Source organism: Drosophila arizonae, chromosome 4, assembly GCF_054131065.1.
Source record: "Drosophila arizonae isolate 15081-1271.41 chromosome 4, UAZ_ARI_1.0, whole genome shotgun sequence".
NCBI lineage: Eukaryota > Metazoa > Arthropoda > Insecta > Diptera > Drosophilidae > Drosophila > Drosophila arizonae.
In genome coordinates this window covers 1422020-1442665 of record NC_142924.1, presented here as the reverse complement: position 1 = coordinate 1442665, position 20646 = coordinate 1422020, and the positions used below count along the sequence as shown (strand labels likewise).

The following is a 20646-nucleotide window of genomic DNA, read 5'->3' as shown; positions in this document are numbered from 1 at the left end:
AGCAGGAGAAGCAGCGGGAGTAACAGCAGGAGCAGCAGCAGCAAGCGCAGAAGTAGCAGCAGCAGCAGCAGCAGCAAGAGTAGCAGCAGCAGCAGCAGGAGCAGCAAGAACAGGAGCAGCAGGAGCAACAGAAACTTTCCACAAACTACATAAAATGCGCATCTCGCATTTCTATGGCGTCCTCTGGCAATTCGACAGTAGCTTTTGTATTAAGTAAATGTAATTTACTTTTCGTGTTGCGGCCACTAAATGATATCAGCTGACAGCAGCAGGGGCAGCAGGAGCAGCAGGAGCCGTTGGCTAACTGAGCTGGAGAGGGCCATTTGTGTTTCTGTTGTTCCTTATTTATTTTTATTTTCAGGCCTGTCGTTGGTAAGTCAATTTTCATTTTCACACATTTTCCGGTTTAGCTCTTCTGTTTTCTTTCTTTTTCTTTCTTTTTTTCTGCATGCATATCTGGGCAAACAAACATGTGAGGTGTTCAGGAAGAGGATGGGAAGAGCAAGTGCCTGTTGATAAAACTGAGTGGCAATCATAAATGGCAAGCAAAGTGGGTCAAGCCGAACCAGGGATGCACTCATCCATGAAGGAAGATGAAAGACTTTTAGAATCTGAAGCTGAAAGAGCTACACTACACGTGTTATACTAAAGGAGCAATTGGAGCAGGAGTTGCGGGGAGTGGATAAATGGGGCCAACTGTTCGCCATAGCTTAATCACTCTCTTTATAGGGCATATAACAAAGCCGTAGCGCATAAAAAAGAAATGTTGTTCCATGTGGCAAAGCTAAAAATAAGCGCGTCCTGCTGGCAGCAGGAGAAGGAGGGGAGCACGCGGATGCTGCGATGGCTGCAAGCTGCCTGCGGGTGAGGGGGAAGCAAACCCCAGTGTGCCACCAAAAAAAAAAAAAAAGGCAATTGTAAGGCAATTTCAAAGGCGAAATTATTATGTCGCTTTATGTCAATTTTTTGTTCCGTTTGTTGTGCGTGTGTGTAGGTGTGTGAGTGTGTGTGTGTGGGTGGGTACCAAGCTTTGCTTTCCTTTGTCACACATCCAGCATCAGTGCGTGTATGCAGATAGAGGCGTGGCACATTTATATTTCGTGGGTGTTTGGGATTTTTTCTTCTTTTTTTTGCGGGGGGCGGGGACGGTGGGCGTGTACGTGAAAATGATAAAGCAGCTGCGTCAAGGGCAACGCATGCTGTGCGCCATCGAATTTATTTTCCCTACTGGCCCAGGCTTGATATGTGGCTTTAAACTGAGAGACGACAAAATTTGTGACAGAACATTTCGACTTCGACACAAACGACAAGAACAGGAAAAAATCCAGCAGAAAAAAACAAACAAAGAAAATCAAATAAAATAAGCAAAAAGCAAATAAACAAAACATTCCAAGGGAACAAAAACGCGAGTTAAACAAATGTGCGGATCTCAAATGTCTTATTTAGCTGCCGTGTGCCATGTGCCATGAGCCTCTGTGTCTGTGCTCTGTGTGTGTGTGTGTGTGGGCGTGGCAATATATAAATTACTTTACGCACGAACTGTCTGATGGCGGGTGAAAAAGAAAAAGCGTCTCGTGATAACAGTCGGCAATTGCGGTTAATATGATTAAGTTAAAGCGACAGCAATGAAAATTGCAGTAAAACTTTAGCAGCAACTGTAGCAGGAGCTGCTAAAGTGCGAGCAGGAGGCGGAGCAGCAGCTGTAGTTTTAATTGGAGTAAGAACTGAAAAACCATGACTGTGACAGTTCTCTATGCACTGGATGTGGGATGTGCCCGAAGCAGAAGTGGAAGACAAAGCAGAAGCTGCTTGCATAGCGGGGCAGAAGATGTGAGGCAATAGTATAAATACTAGCTTGAAATGTGGGTGAAGTATGAACTAGAGTAAAAGCAATATCTGGAGGCATAGCTGAAGCTGCAGTTAGACCCACAGCTGGGGCTGAGAACAGTAAAAGAGAATGCTAACTGAGAACTGTAACTGAGAGAAGTAACAGAACAGTTATTGAGAATAGAAACTGGGACCAATAACTGAGAACAGCAACTGAGAACAATAGCTGAGCACTGAGAACAATATATGAGAGCAACAACTGAGAACAGTTGCTGAGAACAGTAGCTGAGAACCTTTGCTGGGAACAGTTAACTGAGAACACTAGCTGTGAATAGATACTGAGAACATTAACTGAGAACAATAACTGAGAGCAACAACTGGGAACAGTTGCTGGGAACAGTAACTGAGAACAGTAACTGAGAACAGTAACTGAGAACAGTAGATACTGAGAACATTAACTGAGAACAATAACTGAGAACAACAACTGGGAACAGTTGCTGGGAGCAGTAACTGAGAACATTTGCTGGGAACAGTTAACTGAGAACACTAGCTGTGAATAGGTACTGAGAACATTAACTGAGAACAATAACTGAGAACAACAACTGGGAACAGTTGCTGGAGACTAAATGAAAACAGTAATTGAGAACAGTAACTGAGAACAGTTTCTGAGAGTAGCTCAGAAGCTCAAAACAGTAAATGATAATGGTAACTGAGAACTGTAATTGAGAACAGTAACTGGGAACAATAAAGGAGTAACTGAAAGCAGTCATTGAGAACAGTAATTGAGAACATTCACGGAGCCAACAGCTGGCACTTATTCAGTGTCAGTCATATCAATCAAAGGCTTCGGAAGTGGCAGTAACAGAGACTTTATGGAGCAGTAGCTCATGTAAGTCTCTCATGGCCCAAATGCAACTGTAGCCATAACTTCAAAAGGAAGAGCTGGAAAAGGCAGCTGTAAAAAAGCATAAACGATAGCCATTGTAGCTACTGCCACAAGAACAGCAAAGTCAATTGTGGGACTTGTTGCAGCTGCAGCAGCAGTTGGCAGAGACTGAACAAATTGCAGCAGTAAAGCTTTTACTGGGATAAAAAAGATCGCATGTGATAATAATTGTAAATGTTGCTGTTAAAACTGTAGAGATAGCGACTGTATATCTCAGTGGATTTACAGCAACAATAACTGCAGCAGTAGAAGCAACTCCAATGCAACAGTTGCACTAGAATGATGATATTTGAAAACTATTTACGACCCTCGCTAAAACTTGAATAGCAGTAAAAGCAATTAGTAAAGTAAGTGCAACTAGCATAAAAGTTAAGCTTTAGCCAACAACAAGTGCAGCACTTAAAGTAAATATTGCAGAAATTGTAGTCAAAGTTTTTCCAAACTAGCAGCAAAAGTAGAGAGTTACATATGTAATCATTAACATTTGATTAACATTAGCTGCAGAAAGTGTGGCTGCAACAGCAAATATGGCAAATGCAGCAGCTGTAGTGCTCGTTATGAGTATAGCAGACCAAGTGCAATAGTTGTAGCAACAATGGAGCTAAGCAGACAATAGAAGCTATAGATTGGAGTATTAGCAGAAGAGCCAATAGCAGCAACAGAGAATATTACTTTTCTCTCAAGTAAGAGAACTCTGGGCGGGAGTGCACGACTAATCCAGTTGGTTGGTTGGAATTATCAATACTTTGTATACATGCCTATACTTGATACAGCTCCTTCACTTTCACGAATGGAAATTCACATTTTCAACGCTTCTACTCATCAATAGTTCAAGTTTTTTGAAGAGTCACACTCGAGTAAAATGCGATTTATATTTAGTGACGGCACGTTTACCATCTAGCTTAACAGTAATGGGGAACAAGCGAGAGGAGAACTTCTTAGCTAATAGTTGGACTAACAAAGGCTGTCTGTCTCCCAGCAGCAGCAATATTCTGCCATTATCATCATCATCATAAATCACCGGGTGCTGCACATGCATCACTTTCCGCACACTTTTCATACAGCTGTTTTTGTTTGGCCTGCCAAAAGGAGTTGTGGAGGGGCAGCGGCAGGCAGAGAGGGGGCAGACGGCGTTCCACTTGGCTACTGTCAAATGCAATAAAACAGAGCCACAAGCAGATTCTTTTGTGTGGCGCTGGACCAGATGACACTGCAACAACAACACGCGGAGAATGTGAATGTATTGAGGACTGAAAGATACCCTGTAAAAGTGCTGGCAGAAACTGCAGAGCGAGATGAGCATAGACTGTGTGACATTCTAACCTCTTGATAGATAGATAGAAAAACTGCTTTCATTAAGCAGCGCAGAGTCCTCAGAATGCACTCGCTGCTTTATCCGCCTTCAATGCGGCAGGCAGTCAAGCAGTCAAGCATCTGAGAGTAATGTGGCTTGGCCATGCAAAGTGCCGAACCAAAGTCCTCTTTGATTAATGCGCTCAAGAGTCACCTGACTGCAGCAGCAGCAGCATCAGCAGCAGGAGTAGCAGGAGTAGCAGCAGCAGCAGCAGCTGTGCAGCAAATTGCTTAATTTGTTAAGGCCACATACACACACACACAGGTGCACACACACACTCGCTGCATACATGGCGTGTGTGGAATTTGTGCAAATGCGACACAAATTCAATTAACTTGGCTTGGGAACGAACTCAACTGCAGCTGCTGCTATTAATTACAAAAGAAAATGTCAAAAGCTATACTTCATCCACTTCACACAGTGAGAGTGTGTGTAGGTGTATGTGTGTGCTGGTGTGTGTGTGTGTGTGTTGTTTGTATGCTTGGAGAAACATCTCACAGCCAGCAAAGGCTAAGCAAAAAATAAGAAAAATAAAAAAGTAGGAGCAAAACTTGGCTGAGCAAGGAAAAACGTTTCTAATTATACGTAGGCAAAGCAAACTTGAAGAAAAGCCCGTAGGAAAAGTGCAGAAAACTCGGCTTGCATTCAAATTTGCGGATCAAACAAAAAGTTTGCCTTGAGTGCGCAGTACTTATGGCAAATAGAGAAAGGATTCTCTTGAACGTATGGATTATGCGAATAAACAAAGAGCTGGGGACGATGCTTAAAATAAATATTAATTTAATATATGTAGTGCATTAGAATATTTAGTATGCAAATGATTATAGCATACAAGAAATTTGGTATTTAATTTTAGAAAAATATGTCAAACATGGAATCTAAAAAATATATGCAGCCTTCAAATATTCTCTATAATATAAACAAGTAAGAAAGCTCTAGTCGAGACTGCTCGACTAGGAGATACCCTGAACCCTCTAATCTGATATTCTAATCATTCTGCACTTCTTTTATGCACACATACATACAGATGCATCCACACGCACGCATAAGCCTGCGCTCTGCTAACTGCGCAGGCAATATTATGAGAATTTATTTGTTGAATAACTTCTTTTGTAGACATACGATCTTAATGAATCTTTTAGGGCGTAATCATATGGTGAATATGTGTGTACATTCCAAAGCCCAAGTCTCTAGTACTTGAAATGCGTTTTTTACAAATTGGGGGTGAAGGGGGCGTGGTATCCAAAATCTGTAAATTACAAAATCTTTGTATTCATTAACTTTATATACAACGCAAATTTGAAGACTCCAGGTTTAAAAGTGTTCAAATTAGGCTAAAAAAACAAAATCAAATTTTCGATTATTCTCGATAAAAAAGTTATCGGATGATTTATCGAAAAAATAAAGCAAACTCGTACTGCGTATGGTACACACGAGTATGCATGCCAAATTTCAGCTTTCTAGCTCTTATAACTTCTGAGATCGACGCACTCATACGGACGGACGGACGGACGGACGGACGGACGGACGGACGGACGGACGGACGGACGGACGGACGGACGGACGGACGGACGGACAGACGGACAGGGCTATATCGACTCAGCTCGTCGCGCTGATCAAGAATATATATACTTTGTGGGGTCTGCCACGCCTCCTTCTGCCCGTTACATACTTTTTCACAAAACCATTATACCCTGATTTCCCATTTTCAATGGGTTCAGGGTATAAATATTACAATAATTGATTTAACAATATTTTAACCAAAAAGATCTGGCAAAAACATAGAATATAGACTAGAAAATCATATGCAAAATCAAGTCTCTCTCTCTCTTTCTCTATCTTTCTCTCTCCCCATATATATGATATACAATATTACAAAGACCTGGCAAAAAACATGGAATATTGACTAGAAAGTCCTATTTAATATATCATATATCATTAATATTTCAAGTCTCTCTCTCTCTCTCTCCTCCCTATAAATTGTTAGATATATGACCACAGTCTTGTCATATCTTCTGTACCAATTTCTATGTAGTTAACAACGATAATAGATGGAGCTCAGCTAATTAGATAAATTAAATGGCTTAGCTTTCGCTCGTATTACGCACTGCTCGAGTTTCATCTGAAATTCATAGTCGGAAAGTCTTTGGCACTCCATGTTTGCTCTGGCACATTTAATATTCTATGTTTTCCAATTAGTTGGCGCCATTTAATTAAATACGAAGCGCATTTTAATCAAATTTCGTTGGCACAAGCAAATACCAATTAAAACTATCAAATTACGCAACCTTTTGGGAGGGCTAATTACGTGCAGACTTTGCTTGTCATATGACTCAAATAACGAGACCCCGAAAGATGAGAGTGTGTGAGTGTGTGTGTGTGTGTGGCATGTGTGTGTGTGTGTCTTTTGAATGTATATTTGCGGTTCGCCCAAAAAATGCTTTGGCTTTGAGTGGCGCGTGTGTCACAGGAAATTGGAGAATATTGCTGAGCGTCAGAGCAAAGTAAAACACACACACATACACACACACACATTCACACACGCACACAGAGATAGATTCGCACGCACACGCATGCATAATTAATGTACTGTGCGGGCTAATTATCAAGTATGCGAAGCCACAGATACATGAGCCATTTAGACCAGCCCATCCCCAGCTGGCGCATTTAATTGTTGCCTTTGACATTGCAACAATTTCAAACGGCTTGCGGCGAGTTGGCCAATTGAATTGCCTTTGGCCCAGAGCGGCATTAATTGCAAATGCCAGAGACATTCCTTGGGCGCAGTGGCAATCGATAGGCTATTTAACAGCTGCTTACGTTTTGCTTTTGGCCAATTGTGGTCCATAAACCAATATCTAACGATATATCGCCTATCCTGGAGTAGCCAATTTATTGATAGAGTGATTGACTGACTAGAAGAGTAGCTCAGCTTGATACGATAATTGGCTGACTGAGTAATTGCTCGCTTGATTGATTATGCTAACAGCTGTATGAATGATTGATTGAGTGCAAATTAGTTTAATAGACGATTCACTCACTACTTGATTGATGGCTAAATGTTGACTGATTGAGGAGCTACTTGCACGATTGTGCACTGATTGATGAATGATTGATTGAACGAGTGCCCATTAGACTAATAGAGTAACCTACTTATTAATTGATGGCTTACTGCAGATTGACTGACCATTGATTGATGATGATTGATGAACCTACATGCTAAATGATTGATTCACATATTGAATAATGTTAGAGTAAATGTTATGCTGACTGATTGTTGGATATACTACATGATCGACTGACTAAGTAAATTTCAGATTGATTGACTGAACCTCTCTAATGGACGCATTGATTGATGATTGATCCATAAGTCGATTGATGGACTGCTTGTTTTAAAGCATTTGGCTCTCAATTTCAGCCTGATTTGGCAAGGGATGATCTAATTTCATTGATTGTCTGATTGACTGAATGAAGTATCAGTTTTTGAAGGATATTAGATTGGCCCCATACAAACCCACATAAGCATAACAAATATAACCCATCTTCAGCGGCATTCACTCAAGAGCTGGTAATGTCTCGCTTTGAACCCGAATGTCACCTTTTGGTTTGATGCGTTTCTTGACGCCAATCAAGCGTTCGAACATCTTGTCTAGTGTGCGAAGATGGGGCCCTCAAGATGGGACTGTCTGATAGAAGTTTGAACATCTATGTAGCTGCTCGCGCTTTGTTTGCTGTTTCTCTCTCTCTATCTCTCTCTCTCTCTCTCTCTCTCTCTCTACCATGTCACACAACAAAGACGGCGAAACACGTTGTCATTTCGTCGTTGTTGTGTGCGTCAACAACTTGCAGTCAGAGCAACAATGTTGCAAATTATAAGAAGAAATCGGAAAACGGATGAGTGCACAGGCACACAGAAAGAGAAGGAGAGGGAGAGTGGGAGAGTGAGGCAGAGGGACAGTCAAAGAAAATGAGTTCAGCATTCTGATGCTGCCAGACGTTCAAAAAGTTTCCGAGCGGTTGGCTGCGCTTTAAGTTCATTTCACTGCCAGCAAAAAAGGGCATAATAAAAATCGTTTTTCAGTCTGTTTTTCTGTTGACTCTTTCATTTGGCTTTGCCATTGGTCCTTGTGACGGGCAAGTTAATTGTTTGCATTCATTGCGCTTTGCCCAAGGACCCGTCAGCTTATTTGCAGTCAACCAACAACAGCATCAACAACACTCATGCACACACACGCACACACACGTACACAGCAACTGGTGTATGCATTTTGAAAGCAGCAAAAAAAAAACCTTGTGGTCGCAATTAAAATTTTGTTTTGCTGCATTTAATTTGTTTTTTTTTTTTTTTGCTCATTTCATGCTTTTGTTGGCCCAAATGTGGCTTAATTAAAAAGAGGTAATAGCAGCAGCAGCCTAATTTAAGCATATGGCTAAACAGGTGAGCTAAGGTGGGAGTGGCACAAATTAGGTTTAAATTATGAATGCTTTTTTCAAAGAAGGCTTGACTAAAGCTGCTATATAAATGGTTTGGGTTCATAATATTTGGATATAGTTCCCAGTGCACTTGATATACGATTGAGATTATATGAAGACTATAGTTCTATAGTGAGAATTTCTTGGAGTGTATATTATCTAGTTATGCTCATTCACGAAAGGAAAATGAGTTTATTGGCTTTTATCATAGACAAAAGCTCTGGCGTTATTTTCCTTTAATCTCTCCTTAATATCTTTAAGACTGCGAGTAGCTGCCAGAAGATTTCTATATCAGCTCGCCAGTTAATATTGATCATGAATATACTAAATATATAGGGTATTCATGGCTTCAATTGTGCTGCACACAATTACAAGACGTCTGGGAGAAGCTATAAATATATATTGTGCTCTTAGGATTTATTGCTTGCGTTAAGTAGCCCACGTAGCAGCCCAACCGGTGCGTTCCACTCTTATATACATACAAGTATATATATGTATATAGCATATACATACATGTATATATGCTCAACATTATACATATATATTTAGTTGAGTAGCTGCGGCAACCGCGTTGTCAACAAAACGTTAAGCGGGATTAGCGTACCGCGCGTTGGCTCTGCCTTTTTCAGTTCTAAGACGTCGCGACGCAGCAACAACAACAACAACAACAGCAACAACAATGACACAAACGTCAACAGCATCAACAAGGTGGCAACAACAAGAGCAACAACTGCGCACATGCTCAAACACTTTAGATCTTTAGGTACTTTGCATATGCCTTTAATATAAGCTTAGGACCGTAAAAATGGCAAAAGTCGTAGGCTAAGACAAAAAAGTCGCAAGTGACAGAGAGAGGGAGAGAGAGAGAGAGAGAGAGAGAGGGAGAGCTGCTGCTGCGAAAGGCGAGAAAGGCGAAAAGGGGCTGGGCGGATGCCTGCGGCACACAGTCAGCTGCTTATGAGCATGTTGTAAGTAGATACAAGTAGCTCTCGTCTGTTGACAGCTTTGTTTTCGCACATTCTGTTGCCAGTGGCGGCAGTCAGCCCCCAGTCAAGAGCCCCCAGCCCCCAGCCAACAGCGCACACTTGGCATTGTCAGTGGCGCCAAAGTTTTTAATTAAAATAACCGAGCAATAAAACAGCGCAACAAAATATTGCAAAAATAATGAAGGAGCAGGCGAAGGGCGATGGAGAGGCAGCCAGCAAATTGCCAATGACAATTCGCTCTATACGAGTGTGTGTGTGTGTGTGTGTGGGAGTAACATATATAACGTATACGCCACATGCAACAGTGTGGCCCAGTAGCAATGTCCTTGTTAATGGCTTTGCTCAAAAACCGAAGAGCGAAGCAATTAAAATTTTACAGCACTTCTGCACTGTAAAACCCAAGCCGAAGCGAGCCAAACGACCCGCCAGTCAAGCCACGCCAGGCTGATATTGTTGCTGCTGTTGCTGGTCACAATAATGGCCATGAACTTTGGCCCTGCTGCGAGCAACGGCACAGCTTTTCTTATTTGCAAAGGTCGCTGGTTATTTGGTTAAGTTTTATGCTCGAATTGACAAACGTTCGAGACTCAAGCAGTGACTCGACAGCAACAGCAGCAACAAAGACTAAAGCAGCAGCAGCAGCAGGAGACTGTATCAAAAGCAAAGGCAAGCAGGCAGCAACAGCAAACTCATCAGCATCAGCAGCAGCAATATGAACAGCAAAGGCTACGGCAACAGCAGCAACAATGGCCCTCTGCTACAGCAACAATCTTGCTGCCCAAAGTAGAACCAATTAACGCAGAAACAAATAAAGTCCGAGCAGCAACAGCCACAAAATAAGGCAAATATTCAGGAGCTTCAATGCTTGCAATGGGAACAATGCTCCCATAATTTCAATAGAAGCAGCAGGAGAAGCGTTTCAAGAGCAACAAAGGCAGCCAGAGTAAGAGCATTAGCTGCAACTGCAGCGATAGCAGGAGGCAGAGAAAGAAATTGGAAGAGATTAGCAAGCACAATCACACAATAACGACAACAACTTCAATAGGAGCAACAGCAACAGCAACAACAGCTAGAGTTGAAGTAAGTGCGGCAATAACGACAATATATTGAGAAAAGAATCAGTGGAAACAACAATTAAAGCTAATGCAGCAACAACAGCAATCGAATAAGCAAAATCAATAACAGCAACATCAGCAACAACAACAACAGTAATAGTAACAGCAACAGCAACTGTATTACCAATAGCAGCAGTAATCTCAGCAGCAACAGTAGTAGCAACAGCAGCATCTATAGTAACAACAGCAGCAACAACAAATGCAATAGTATCAGAAGCAGGAATAGGAATAGCCACAGCAACAATAGTTAAAGTATCAGCGACGCCAGCACCAACAGTAAGACCTAGAGCAGCAACAGCAGTAGCGGCTGCAGCAACAGCAACACCTACATCAGCAACAGCAACTATCATAGCAACAGTAGAAGCAACTGCAGTATTAAGAAGAAAAGCAACATCAGCAACAAACATTGTAATAACATTAGAAACAGCACTAGGAATAGCCACAGCAACAGCAGTCGTAGGTATACCAGCAGCGACAACAGACAGAGCGGCAACAGCAGAAACGGTTACTGCAGCAGCAACACCTACAGTAACAACAGCAGCGATAGCAGCAGCAACAGTAACAATAACAGCAACAGCAACTGCAACAGATGGAGCAACACTGATTTCAAAAGCAACAGTAGTAGCAACATAGTAACAACATCAGCAACAGCAATTTCAATAGTATTAGAAACAACAGTGGTAGTAAGGATGCCTACCAGCAACCAGTTGCAGCAACAGCAACACCTACAGGACCACTGTTGTCATAGCAACAGCAGCAACTCAAGCAACAGCAACAGTCACAGCAACAGCAGTACTAACAACACCAACAGTCACAACAACAACAACAGCAGCAGCAGCAACAGATAGAGCAACAGTAACCTCAACAGCAACAGCAACATTAACAGCAGCAATTTCAGCAATTGTTGCTGTCGCTGTAGTTTGCGATAGCAACAACAACAGTAAAGCGCACAGCAACAACATCAGCCACAACAGCAACAACAACACTAGCAACACCCACAGCAGCTACAACAATAGCTCATTAAAATATCATAAATCAAATTGCAAGCTGCATAATGAGCAATTTTTTGTTAGCAAAACGGAAAATTATTAAAAACGCGACGAAAAGAGAGGGAGTAAGAGAGAGAGAGAGAGAGAGAGAGAGAGAGAGAGAGAGCAATTTCACAGCTTGTCGTTGTCGCTGGAGAATGCATAAAAAATGAAACGTAGTTTACCCGCGGTCGACTCGCATCGAGTCGAGCCGTAGTGGGCTGAGCTGAGCTTTACATCAAGATTGATTGATGACATGACGTCAATTTGCTGTAGCGACGCCTCAGCGCCTCAAAAGTATGCAAAAGCGAAATGGTGCATGTTAACGAAAAGAACAAAGCCGAAAAAAACGAAAGAAAGAAAGAAGGAGCAAAGGCAGAGGCCAAGTTGTGGGCGTGCCTCTGTCGTTGCCCACCAGTTGTAAGGACAATGAAAAAGGCATTAAAATGCGGTCACTCCTGGGCAGCTGAGAGTTGAGGCTAGACTCGGAGAGTTAAGAGCTGCTGTTTTGTGGTTTTCTGTGTGGGCGTGCGCTTTTGTGTACATATATATGTGTGTGTATGTGTGTGTGTGTGTGTGTGTGTGTGCTACCCAAGGGTCTGTCCCAGTGGCACAGCAGCTGCTGAGAGCCTGAATAACAAATAGCATTTTTGATATGAATAGATGACTGAATTTGTCATAGTTGATTGACCGAAAAATTGTGCAGGGTATACGAAACGCCCGAGCATGAATTGAAAATGTAAATTGCTTCTTAAATGGATCTGCACATGAATAGCGCTAATTGTCTATGCAAAAATGTTCAAATTCTTCAACAGATTTTTTTGCATGATTTTGCGAATTTTCAAGCAAGCAAACAAATTGACTTGATAAGAAATGCTAGGCAAATGTGAGAGGAAATTAAGTAGAACAAGGAATGTCTAGTGGTATAGTATGTCTATGTATTATGTACGTTATCAGGATAGCGCCTGCTTCATGCTCTCTGCTAATATTGAATATTTTCTTGGTATAAGTCTCATTATATCTCCAAAACTTTCTAAGGTACTCTGTTTCATATTTGCTTAAAATAAAATAAAATAAAATAAAAACATAACTAAATATATATATTTATATATACATATATATATATTTATATTTATATCTTTATCTGTATATATTTAAATTTCTATTTAAATTTCTGTTTCTATCTAACTTCCAATCTATTCTGTTTTCCATCTCTTCTATCTTTGCTCTTGATTAAGCTTCAACTAAGCAATTTAATATGTTTATAACTTGGCTTAAAGAGTCTTTGCACTTTCTAGTTTTGATTGTGTTTTCTATTGACGGCGCATTGAAAATTTAATGAGACTTGATTCATTTCATAAACTGACTGAAACACGTCGCAAGCTGCATGATTAATGAGAGATGTTGTTGTTTTTGTTGCTATTGCTGTTTTTATTATTTATTATTCTTGTTGTTGTTGTTCATTGCTGTCTTTGTTGTTGCCGAGGGCTGTCATATGAATTATGCATAATTGCTGTCACTGTCAGGCGCCAGCTGACCGAGCGAGCATAACAGCATTTCCGGACATGAATGTGTGTCTCCCTCCCTCTCACTCACTCACTCTGCTTATCTGTTGTATGTGTGTGTGTGTGCTGTGAATTGCGACACTTTTAACACACACACACATACACAAAAAAGTGAGAAAGCGAACGAGACTTATGCAAAATTCATCAAGTTTCATACGCACCACAAAGTCGCGTCAACAATTTGCTGGCACCTCATTTAGCGGGGTGCGTCGTAGCGAGGGTGGACTGTAGCGCCTCCAATCGTCAAGCGTTGCCTTCTACTGCAGTTGGGCTACATGGTTCATGGTTCAGCGTTTGCCATGTGGGGCACGTAGCGTTCGGCGGCAACTGCAGGAGATAAAAGAAAGATGTAAAATATAAATAGATATGGGTATATATATAAATATATGTATATATATATTAGACGCTAAGAAGAAGACGAAATCGCGGCAATTACGTTCGAGTGATGCGTTTCTAATTTAGAGCTTAATTTGTAATTTGTGTGGATTAAAGGCATTCGATGCCAAGGGCTAGATGTCTCGAGTGTGGATTTGAGGGGCTAGACAGGTAGAAAGACAACAACAACAACAGCAACAACCGCAACGGCCAACAGCGGCAACAATTTGCAACACTTTACGAGCCTCGAGTCACGTTACGTATACGCTCCCATGTACATAAATAAAATGCTACAAAAAACAGCCCAGGCTCTTGCTCTCTCAGTGTGTGTGTATGTGTGTGTGTGTTTTTAGGGTCTTTATGTGTGTGTGCTACTGTTTTTTTTTTTATGCCAGCTCAGTCAGCATCGCAGTTGCCTTTGGCCGTCGCTGTCGTTTTAACATTTCCGCCCAACTTGCATGAGTTTCCGTTTCCGCTTTTGTTGACTTCACGCACTTAAGTTCACCCACAGCTGCTGCCCCGAGTTGGCAGCACAGTTTTGGCCGCCATTAATTGCCTCGGCTTTTCGGCATCGCCTTTCAAGCCCAAACTGTCCCATCAGACTGCGCGCCGCAGCAGGTGAATGGCGCAGCGCTTTTTGCCTTCACTTTTCTTGGCTGATTCTGGTCATTTGAGTACAGTTAATGCGAGCTACAAATTGATTTCTTCGGATAAAGTTGCCGGAAAATCATCCTTGGGGAATTGAAGAACTTAAAAAAAACCAAGAGGCAAAAAAAAAATATGTAAAAAATCATTCGGTTCGCCATGACATTTCAGAATCTTTTGATTCAATTAAAATCTTTTTGTGGGATTCCGCCAACTTTGTTTGCTCAGCCTGTCCCGCTCTGATGGTGCGCATCATTAATCTTCTTTATGGTTTCTTTGCTATGCTAAATATCATTTTAATCTGCAATTTCATCAAGAAATGAAATATCTAATAACTGAGACAACGAATTTAATATCGATTTTATGCCTCTCTCACTCTCTGGAGAGAAACTAGAGCTATATCGATCTTTCATCTTGGCTCTGCTCTCTCAACAATTAACCCCATTCAAATGAATGCGTTCTCAGTGGGTATAAAAAGCATTTTGTATTTTGCTTCCTTTTGTCATTAATGCGCATCGTTAATATAATTAAAATTCATATTAATTTTTAATGAACATTCAGCTGCTGCTCATTAAAGTTGGCATGGAGCAGGGATAGACGCCATCGCACATCGAGTTTCCATTTGGCCAGGGCTTTGCTGGACAGCTGCGAATTGACAAGGCCGCAGCGGCACAAATGGCTGTTAACAGTTATTGCCGATGTTGTTGTAGTCGTAGTAGTAGTTGTTGTTGTTGTTGTTGTTGCTGAAATATGTCAAAGTGAATCTGTGGCTTGGTCAGGAGCCAGCAATCAGTGCAGCAGCTGTTTGCTTTTTGGGGGCAACAATGCAATACGAAATGCACTGCAAGTAGCTGAGTGCATGTGTGTGTGAGTGTGTGTGTGTGTGTGTGTAGGTGTATTAGTGTGTGTCTCGCAAAGTGAAGCTTGAAATGACAAAACTGTCAAAGTGTCGACTCAACAGCAACGTTTCGTTTGCCTTTTGGTTGCTGGCCGAGTGCCACCTGCCACTCTCTCTCTCTCTCCCTCTCTCTCTCTCTCCCTCTCTCTCTCTCTCCCTCTCACTCGCTCTGTCTACCACGTCAGACACAGCGTATTTGTGGGTCAGTTAGCTGGGCAGCTAAATGCCACTTTGAGCTGTATTTGTGCTAAAAGCTTTTGTTAATGGCAACGTCAATATTTTCCAGACTTTAATAAAAAATTGCGGAAAAAAGAGAAAAACAGAAAAGGAAATGGTGAAAACGTTGCGGCAAACAAATGCGAATACATTGTGTGCATTTTTGACGAATGAAATTGAATATACAAAGCACACACACACACACACCAGCACACACACATACAACCATGCATAAATGATATGTGGCCAAAGGCAACATAAATTCATTTGCCACAGCAAAGGGTGCGAAAGAGAGAGAGAGAGTGTTGGAACAGAACGGCAGCTAACTGAAATACTAACCCTTTTTTATTTGCCAGCAGGAATGCTCTAGTCGGGACTGCTCGACTAGCATATACCCTGCCGAGCTGCTCTAAATATCCTAAATCTATTCCACTCTATCTCATTAGGGACTAACGAGATCTCAGTTTTCGAGTCCAAATCGGACATCCACTCAGCTCATCGTGCTTGTACTTCAAGAGTTCCGCCACGCCCCTTTCTGCCTGCTACACCACATTTTTACGAAACCATTATGCCCCAAATTCAAATATTTTGCGTGGGTTCAGGGCGTACATTTTCATTAAAAAGAAGAAGAGAAACCACTGAAGCCTTGGGCGCCCCGCCACGCTGCGCTGGAAAAATGGAAATGCTCGTGAAATTTAAATAAAATAAAACGAGTTGATAATTGAAAACTGGGATTTTAAATTAAATTGAAATTTATCCTAAACACAGCTCTGATAGCAATGGAATTTAATATGGAATCTATAGAATTTTCATCTGACTATATAACTATCAAGTACTACATTAAATAAATGTATATAAATATTTCACCAAACTTTTCTCTGCATTTCACCTTATCAACACATTTTCGTGCTGTGTAGCGGAACAGCCCAAAAAAAAGAAAGAAAAGCTACCAACTACGTGGCTGCTTTTAGAGTTAAGTCTTCCCTAGTCCTGTTGACTGTTTGCTGTTGCCTTTCGCTCGCATTTACACAATATAAAATTTACACGTGTATGAGCGCGTGTGTGTGTGTGTGGCTGTGTGGGTGTGTTGTATATTTGTTTGGTATTTGGAGCACGTAAAACATCAACGCATAAATACAAAACATGCAACGTGTGAGGCAGAAATCGAAGATGCGCATCGCAACAGCATTAAAGCTGCCACAGAGAGCTAAATTGTTGGCAATGCATGGATGGATTGATTGACTGATTGATGAATGGACCGAGTCAGTTTGTTGCAGCTATCGACACATGAATTTCAACTGAATTGAAGCTGCTTTTCCTTAAATTTTCGTCATAAATTCACAAGGCAAATGTCTTTGTTTATTTCGCTCTGAGATAAAGATATTTCCTGTTCAGATAAGCCAATTAAAATATATAAACAAATCAAATTCTTATTCAAATTCCCAAAATATTCGACATGTTCTTCTCTAAGAATTAAATTACAACAAATTGTTTTCATTTGATTAAATATGAAAATCATAAGTCAGCCGAGTCTAGGTAAAACAAGTAAGAATGTTGCCGTGGGGCATGACCAGCTGCACAATACTCGTTCGTATTAAATACTAAACGCTCCATTTAAATTCAAAGTCTATCTCTGGCGGAGATAATCGAAAAGCTCTTGAATATATCATTTTATTTATTGCTGAATCTAGAAACAAAGTCTGCAGTAACTGCTGCTCCCAATATACCCCTTTTATGTTGTGAATGAGTATCAATACCTTATGCAAATATGTATGAATAATGAATGAATAAATATTAATCCTGAAAAAGCTGATTTAAGCTACTTTAAAAAGAGCTCTTAAGCAACTCACGAATATTTTAAGCACTCAAGCCAGCTTATACCCATTGCAAATGTGATTCGAGGGCATATTAGTTTAAGGAAAACATATGTAACTAACAGAAGTAGGCGTGGCCTGATTTGTATGCCATTAAGGAGCTAAAGCGCCAAGAGCAAAACATAAAGTTTCAGCTGAGGCTGCAGGATATCTCCTAGTCGAGCACACCCTGCTCTTATTTAATGTTATCCTGGCGAATGCCTGCTGTCACCTTTTTGCATATGTGAAAATTCAATTTGTTATAATTTGAAAATTTCGTTTTATGTTATGGAAATGCGCACGATAAGCCGCAGACGAATGCGAGCTGAAAAAAGAAAAAAACTGAAATAAATAAAGAAGAACAGAGATGGAAGCAATGCAGAGGTTGGGGCGTAGGGGCGTGGGGGCGTGACAGGGCGCGAAAGAAAAGCAATTTGTGGCAGCTTAAATGTCAATACGAGTTTTCCACCTCAGCCTATGCCCGTTGTTGTTATTAGAGTTTGGTTTTAGTGCTATAGTTGGCATATGGCGGGCGCAAGGTGACGACGTCTATAAATAGCCAAACACGTCTTGGCCATTTTTAGATGTTGGCTACAAGGCACACACACGCACACAGAGGCATAAAAATAAAGTTCTGTTTTGTGCAGCTAAAAACAAATTGCAAACAATAAACAGAGCTGCCAACCTATGCCGAAATACACATGTATGCCATAAATATATACACGCACACACACACACACACATACAGACTGCTGTGCCGTGGGACATTTGCCTGTGCCTCAGTCAGGTGGAACCACAGCCCAACGTTGGATAAATTGAAGCTGCCGCCTACACAAAATTTGTCAACGAAAACGTCCTGAGCGTTGGCTGTCGAGTCGAGTTGCTGTTAGATTGCTATGCCGAATGGAAGGAGAGATGGTATATATGTATGTGACAATTCGACGTGTGTAACAGGTAGAAGAAGACAACATAAAGGAAAAGTTTTCAGAATAAAGAAGAGAAGAGCAGTGACTCACAGAGGTTATCAGGTATTTATGTATATAGAAATAAACAAGAAAGGGAATAGCATATATAGTAAACTCTATATATTTCCTATACAAAATCTCTACTCTCTCATTCAAACTCACTTAATTATTGTTAAATTAAAAGAATCTACCTTTAGCATATAGGGTATCTGCTCGTCGTTCTCACCATTCTCTCTGCTATTGTTTTTTTGTGGCCTCGAGTGTCCCTTTCATGTCCTTTCCCTGTCTTTGTTTGCTCCCCTTAATAGCTATTGCTGCTGATATTTGGTCATTGATTCAATCAACTGAACGAATTCTTGAGTTTTACAGCATTTCAATTTCAATTGTTATCTCTCTCTCTCTCTCTCTCTCTCTCTCTCTTTCTCTCTCTCTCCCCACTTTCACTCCGCTTACCACTGAAAGTCTCTCTTCAGTTTTATTGAAATTTCATTTAATTTTGTGGCATAGTCTGTCAAATATGCGTCAAGCTCTCTCTCTCTCTCTCTCTCTCTCTCTCTCTCTCTCGCTCTCTGCTGCTGCTGCCTCTCACCTATCCCAATTGATTATTATCATAACTGTCCGCAGCGTCTCGCAGCCGTCGCTCGTTGCGATGTTTCAAGTGCAACCTGGCGTATGATTAATACGTGCAAATCACATTAAATCCCTTCAGTCTACAACTAAACCAATTTCTGTGCTAAATAACTTAACATGGATACGTACGTATATCTCTGTAGTTATATCAACAAAAGCTTTGTTGTTGGCTGAGAGTTATGTTTCTATGCGCCTGAGAGCGGGTAAATCAATTTGATGAGACACTTGGTTACCTTTCAGAGAGGCTATAAAATATGCAGAGCTGAGCTAATATAGAAGTGCTTAACTGTCTGTTAAACTGTTATTATGGAATGTTATGGAATGATATAGGTAGATAGTATAAAGTAGATATGTGGACCAAAATATCTAAATGAATTATAGTTCTGCTTAGAGACAATATCTAAACAATATTAGAAATTCAATTACGTTCTCGTCTGCTTTAGGGAATTTTGCATGACTAGATCTCTAGATATCAAAACAATTTATACTCAAATATTTGAAATATGAATGCATTATCTTCTTATATAGGCGCTTGTTAATATGGTCAGCTCTTTGCTAATATTAACTAAAACATTTATTATATTTATTCAAAAAGAATCAACTTCTGTAGAAATTATACTTCATATACATTTCTAAGCACTGTGAGAGCATTAAATCTGCGTTATATCCAAAGGATAACAGCTTTCTCTTGTTATTATTATTATTATGTGCTGTTATTATGTATTTTTATTATGTCTAACAAAACAAACAACAACAACAACAACACAAAGAGCGAGCAGCTCAATAACTCAATCAGTTCTCGACACAGACAACGTGAATTGATGCATTTGGTGGGCGGGACGGCGGCCAAAGCGAAAATATCCAATAAAATGTTATTTCCAAACAAAATACACCTCAGCACACACACTCACACACACACACACATGTGCACATAGATAGCCACGTATTTGTTACAAAATCGATGAATCAAAGTAAATTACCAGAAATAAATGAGATAAAATATGTGTATGCAATGAGCTGTGTAGCTGTGTGTATACCTGAACGAACAGCTTAGGGGCGACTATATATTGGCCAATTCCTAGGCAGCACGACCTGCAGAGAGAGAGAGGGAGAGTGTGTGAGAGCGGCTAAGCTTTGATTTAGCCAAGTTAAGCGACGGCAGCTACTTATATGTTGACCTGAAAAAATAATGGCAGCGAGGCGCTAGTTGATGCCATCATGAACGCTGCTTGACAGCCACTAAAAATGCCAAACACACACACACACACACGTAGCTAGACACGTAGCATACACACACACACCCACATACAGAGTCTTGGCAGGAAATTGAAAAAGTTTGTATATGCCAGACATCCGTTTCAGCTGCGCTTCGCGTTGAGTGCGCCAACTAATTTAATAAAGCAGCGCGACATGGCCAATTTTTACAACACACACACACACACACATACATACATATCACACTTCATATAACACATGTGTGCCAGCGCCCAAAATATGGCTGCCCGGCCTCTTTGTTTAGCCATTTTCCAAAAAAAGAAAAAAAAAACTTGTTTTTGTCTAAGTAATCATATAAATATTTCTTTGGCAGTGTTAGCCAACTTGTGTCTGTGTGTGTGTGTGTGTGTAGGGCAACAGGAAAATAAAAATAAAAGTAAATAAAAGAAACTTTAGGCGCGTTGCGTGTTTATTAAAAACTTGGACGTTTCTATTTACTGCGCGCAGCCAACGCGGCGTATGGGCAATATTTGGCTTTTGTTTGACCAAACGACC

The 20646-nt window shown here is 40.8% G+C and overlaps 1 protein-coding gene across 6 annotated transcripts in view; it reads right to left on the bottom strand.

Moving 5' to 3' along the window:
* unc-13-4A (BAI1 associated protein 3) overlaps positions 1–20646 on the bottom strand; it is a 77143-nt gene that overhangs the window by 30503 nt on the left and 25994 nt on the right. For 4 of the 6 annotated variants that reach the window (XM_089467086.1, XM_089467085.1, XM_089467084.1 and 1 more), the window contains one exon: positions 13456–13621. The exons of 1 other annotated variant lie outside the window; for it this stretch is intronic. The gene's annotated coding sequence lies outside the window, so the exon portion shown is untranslated. Of the gene's footprint in view, positions 1–13455; positions 13622–19913; positions 19969–20646 lie in introns of all 6 variants that reach the window. One more of the 6 variants, XM_018007955.2, reaches the window with a different exon arrangement.